The 6,000-nt window shown below is 44.4% G+C and overlaps 1 pseudogene; it reads right to left on the bottom strand.

Annotated features, from left to right (window-relative positions):
- Positions 1 to 1,206: 1,206 nt before the first annotated feature.
- Positions 1,207 to 6,000, bottom strand: part of LOC114640988 — a 162,059-nt pseudogene continuing 157,265 nt past the window's right edge.

Genomic DNA, 6,000 nt, shown 5'->3' with positions numbered 1-6,000 from the left:
CCAGCTTGATCAGACACAATGTATCACTTTCTGATGAGCTAGTCCTGAGGTTTCAAAATCAAGACTTATAGATGGGTATATCGGCTACTTTTCTCTCTGCTGTGATCAAGCACCTGAAAGGAAGCAACGTGAGTAGGAAGGATTTGTTTGTTACAGTTTGCGGGGACCCAGCCATGGTCACACAGGAAGCACAGTAGTGATGAGACTCGGCTCACTCTGTCCCCTTTATTCAGTCCAGAACACCAGTTCCTGGATGGTGCCACCCACATTTAAGGTGGGTCCACAACTCAGTTAACCCAGTCCATAAATCCCCTCACAGTCATGGCCAGAGGTTAGTCTTCTAGATGAGTCTAAATCCTGTCAAATTGGCAGACAGTATTAACCACTACACTGTATCATTTATGAGTAGCCTTCTGTACCAGGTAATACACACCAAGGCAGGCTGGTCGTCCTCAAAAGCAGAGTGTGATATTGTTGCTCTGCACAGGCCCTTCCGTGGCTCTCATGTCAAAAGCCCTCCAGCATCAGAGTCCTGCAACTCCCTCGTCCTCCTCCTGCCTTTCCCTCTCTGATTCACTGGTAGCAGGCACACACACTCTACCAACCATCCTGGCCTCCCCGATGCCCATTAAACACAAAGACCCCACCTTGTGCTGGGTCCATCCTGCTCTCAGATGCCACCTCCACAGAGATGACTACTCTCCAGCCACGTTCAACAGTAAGGAGCACTTCCCCTTCTTATCGGCTTTTATTCCTAGCACTAATCAGGTGCCCTCATTACAACCCACAGTTATTTGCTTATTTGCATAGTGAACATAAGATAAAGCCTGTGTTTGTTCTATTTCCGGACTGTACAAGTGGCCTTGGCACACAGTAGAACCATCATTTGTTGAACATCTGAATAGACTTCCATGAGTAGCAGTTTTGTGTATTTTGAAAACTTAGTCTTCCTTGCTCTCTCACAAGGAAGTGATGTATCTGGCATTTTTGTCTTGTCCTCTTTTGTCCATAAGAAATGTGAGGATATCACTTGGTCTACCGGGGTTTAAGTTCTGTAACCTGAGAGCAGGTTTGGGAAAGGGCCACTCTCAAAGGCTGGAAGAGTTCTCCATGTGTGTCCTTAGGGATGCGCCCTAGCCAGACATGGATCAGAGAGGCTATTTGATATTTCTTCCCACTTCTGTGTACTTTAGAGATTGGCTGTCCTCACAGGGGAGAATCTGTGTTACACAGAGCAATGGTGGGCAGGTTGACATAAGAGGCCTCTGTGGGGGGTTGGTGGTCAGCCCTGGGATCAGTCACCACTAGAAGCAGTGGCTCCCTGAAGGCTGCTTGGATCTGGTTAGTGAAGGTCCCAGGTGTGAAGCAGCCAGCAATTAGAGTGGCTCCTGTGGCAGCAGCAAACTTCCACATAGCTCCCTGATCAGTGTTTCTGGAGGAGATGACACTGATGTCAGCCGGGTTCTCAATGACAACAGTAGCTCGAGCTGCGAGCAACAGCTTCTCCCAGGTCCTCTTCGGATTTATGATGTAAATACCGTCACTTTTCCTTTTGTAGATGTACTGCTCCATCTGAAAGTCCACCTAAGTGGTTGGTGCCACCTAAGTGGGTTCCTGCACCAAGGAATTTGAGGACATCCTTCCTCCTCCTTAACCTGCAGGACACCAAGGGCTCTGGATGTTGTGTAAATTTCCCTTCTAAGTTAGATTGGGAACCAAGAACAATGCCCTATGGACCCATCCCTGGGTAGTGCAGAAAGCTATTCATTCCACTCTTTCTGTGTGCTGTCATCAATAATCCAATGTTAGAGGGCTACAGCAAGGTCCAACATCCCATATTCTCAAGCTTAAAAGAAAAGTCACCTTCCTCATAACAAGAATGCATCCCTGCAGAATAAGCAGATTGTATTCACAGAGTGAAAGTTGCACACCACCAAATACATAGTGTAAAAATCTCCAGAGGTGACAATCTTATAGTAAACCTTTCTCTATAGAAAAGTTTACACAAGCCACTTTGCTGTTTTCAAGTCAAAATGAATGACAGTCTTGTACCAATGGGTCTCCCTAGGATTGGGAAGTACCAGAATATCCCTAGGCTTAGTATAATCAGTAATACTACTTCCCATGGTATAACTGACAGCACACATCTGCAGCAGGCATCCCGGGTTCAGCATCCTGCTATGCACTAAGTCAGTTCACAGGATTTTTACAGCTGAAAAGTCCTAGAGTCACAATCTCTCATGCTGCCAGTGATCGTCAGACATGTAGAGGAACGTGGTCAAAGTCACCCGCCATTGCACACAAGATGAAGGACTCATCTCCTTTAAGTTATGTTTTCTGGAGTTTTATACCTGATGGCCTTTGAACTTAAGACTATAGAAATAGTTTTCCAAGGACTGGATGGTTACAAACATCATTCTGGTCTTTTGCAAAGAAATCTGTTGCTTAATGCATTTACGATCTCATTTAGGAGGCTTCATGTAATACCACCCAGCAGGAGCTGTCTGCTTTACCGACATCCTTTGTGTCTACTTGCTTACATTAGCATCATCAAGGACTTAAATCCCTAAGCTCTAGCAAAAGACAGAGGTTTACTATAGCTTTCTATTTGTAAATGCATAGAAGGTACCTCAATACCTGCGAGGAATCTAGAGCTACCTGCAAAACTAGCAGTTGGGAAGAGAAAAACATGACATGTCTTGATAATGAATCACGAATATGACTTCCAAACCCATGGCTATTCCCATAGATCCAAGGGAGGAATGCACACAGGGAATGCTTCCCCCCACCCAGTCTGGGATTTTAGACACTTTCTGCATGTCAGTTTAATATCGACATAAATAACTATTGTTACTGCAAAACTTTGGAATGAGTTGTAAGGGCAAGACCTCATCAAGGGACATGACATTCTAGTTTTAGACAAGCGGCGAAGATTGTAAATAGAACCTATTGTTAGTCTGATGATACCTCAGCTGAGTCCAAGCACTTGAGACTTCTCAAAGCCTGAGTCTGTTTCTGGATGCAGGAGAGAACTATGGTAGGGGGAGAGCTGTGCTCTGAGAGGGTCTTTTAGAAACTCAAATGCTAATCTTGTCTCTTTGGTAGCTTGGTAGACATGTTTTGCAGTTGATGCTACAAATCTGAATAGCTCAAATCTGTAGTAAATCATGCTTAATTTGTTACTATCTGTGATGCTGGTTTAAAAAAAAATCACGCTTTCTCTAACTCTTGAACACAAGGCTCTCCTCCTCCTGTTAGATAGCTCTCCACTGTAGCACCCCTCTGGTACACAGTGCTCCAGCCCCATACAAGCTTGTGTTTTATCTCTATTCAAAGCTAGACCTTGTAAGCGTGTCTCTCTCACCCAGCTTCACAATCCTTCCCTCAATTTCACAACACTCAGACAACAAGCCAGTGTGGTGGGAGGCAACCGTGGTAGGTACATCAATAAAGGACACCAGCGTCCCGGTTCCAACTGTGACACCCCTTTTCAAAGCCTAAACTTCTCACCACACTGAAACACTCATTATGCCTTTCAGAAGTAGAGGTCTAGTGTGACAATTTTCTGTAAAGCGCCTCCATGATTATAAAGAGAAAATCAGTCACTTATTCTGCTGGGATTGTTCATAAGACAGACAGGCATGCTCAGTGTGGCGCCGAGCATTTGCACCTGGTCAGGAAACTGCAAGATGGGACAGAGGCGCTTCTGTTGCTAATAATTACGCCTTGGGTTTAATCACCAACTTCATGCCTGACAAAATGGAAGCCAAAGACTGGGGAAATGATGAAGCAATAGGTATTTAAATCATGGACCATTTTTTTTTCCTTCAATTAGTATGGTGATGAGGCGCTCCATTTGTAAGGGATTCTAGCTGATGCTGACAGTATTTTAAATTAAGGTTAGCTGAAATGACGGCAGCGGAGTCGGACAAGTGACAAAGTACAATGAATGTGTCAGTTCTCTGTAAGATGGAGCTAGACTTTTGATGGCCTGAATCATAACGGCAAAGCTGAGAATGAAAGGAAGGGAGAAGGTAATTTGCACCCTAATCCGTGTTCATAATAGTTTCTCCTCCTTTTAGCCAAAGTGGAGAGTGAGGCTCAATAAATATAGCCAGCCTGGGAGAAAAAAGTGAGTGAACCTCTGTCAGTTTCATCCATCTAGTGTTAATCAGCAGCTGGGCAGTCCTGGCTATTACTTAGAAGACTGTGTTAGCCAATCCCACTTCGTGCTAGTCTAAGTGCCCATTGTAGAGAGAACACACTAGGACACTAGAGGTTTGTGGCTGATGTCTCTAGATGATTCTTTTTCCCAACGAATGTCAGAGATGCTCAATCCCATCTTCCCCTGGGAGCTGCTTCTTGAGCTCACATGTTCACTTACAGTGGTTGCTGAGATAATCCTTTATCTTCTCTCGTAGCTATATGCTAAACCTGTCTCCTCCCTCTGGAGAGAGGTCTCGGATGATAGGCCCACCTTGTCATGAATATCAGGCTTTTCCCAGCCAGCCAACCTCAGGAGGTGGCCCTACTAAGATACCATGCTTACTGCCACAAAGTAGCATCTGAAAAGATACTTAAGTAATCAATCAGTTGGGAGTCCAGCTATTCGATTTATCATCTGGCAGCAGAAGAGAAATAGAAAGAAGACAAAATACTTGGTGTTGGATGAGGACCAACGGGCCTACTGTGATCACTGCCTAACCAGCCGCACGTTTGATGTGTGTTGTGAAATCTTCTCGGACACATTTTAATTCTAAGTATGTTCCTTCTAGCCCAGAGTTACAGAGATTTCCTCCTCTCATTACATATCTATTAGTGTGTGCTCTGAGAATACCAGTGACTAGTTTAGCCCAAGGACTTGATAGCTATGTATGGTCTATGCATCCTTCCTCATTCCTATTGTGGTTTGTGGAATGAACCCACACACCGCTGGCATCAGAAGACCAAGGCTTGCCTACGAAGGAATTGTGTCTCTACTGAATATACAAATCTTGGCAAAGTGCTGAATGCTTAGAGTTCAGCATTCATGAGCCCTTTCTGAAAACTGTATTCGATAGCAAGATCTAGCTAACCAATGCATGGACCAAAAGAAAAGAATGGAACCCTAGAACAGAGAAGCTATATGGTAAAAACACAAGGCAGCAGTAAGCCCACTTCCACTGAAAGCACAGTGCACTCCTGTTTCCCTGGGGTTTCGGTTGTGGAATAGACTGTAAATGCCACAGTCTGAGCTCTGAGATCTTTGGGCTTCAGTTTTCCACTGGGTGAAATGGAACAGATGAAGCATGGGAGTTCCTTATTGTCATAGCATTGCAGGATGCTGCTCCTTTTTAAAGTCTATGTGTACTGAGATAGTGACAGGCCAGATGTGCTGTGTACCTTTCAGGCTTTCTCCTATTTGCTGTCCCAACAGACTCAGAAGGAGGTGGTTGACCTTATTTAGAGATGAGGACACTAAGGTCTAGAGATGTAAGCTGACATTCACCCTATAAGCTCTGGGTCTCGTGACACGTCTGCCACGAGCCTTCTTACTTCTGTCTCTCTCTTCCCCTTCAGTTCTTCCTTACTAATTATATTATTGATCTCACAAAACACTGCTTGATCATTATTTAAAACTTAACCAATATATAAAGCCATGAATAAAACAAAAATAATCCACAACTTCATCACACAGAAAAAATAAACTATGTATGTATATGTATGTGTTCTTGCATATGGGTGCACACACACACACACGCACACACACACACACACACACGCACACACACATACATATGCACATGTATGTGGAAGCCGGGAGTTGACACTAATGTCTTACTCAGTTGCTCTGAACAGGATCTTTCACTAAATCTGAAGCTCACTGATTGACTAGATTGGCTGTCCAGCAAGTCCCCAGGAATCATCCCTCCTAAGTTCCAAGAAATGATTCTAGCCGTGTTCTTCCTTGCCCCCATTTTACATGGGTGCTGGAGATCAGACTCAGGTCTTCTTGCTTAC

The sequence above is a fragment of the Grammomys surdaster genome, unplaced genomic scaffold (assembly GCF_004785775.1).
Source record: "Grammomys surdaster isolate TR1022 unplaced genomic scaffold, NIH_TR_1.0 125861, whole genome shotgun sequence".
Taxonomy (NCBI): domain Eukaryota; kingdom Metazoa; phylum Chordata; class Mammalia; order Rodentia; family Muridae; genus Grammomys; species Grammomys surdaster.
Note: the sequence above shows the minus strand (reverse complement) of the source record. Positions and strands in the feature narration are given on the sequence as shown.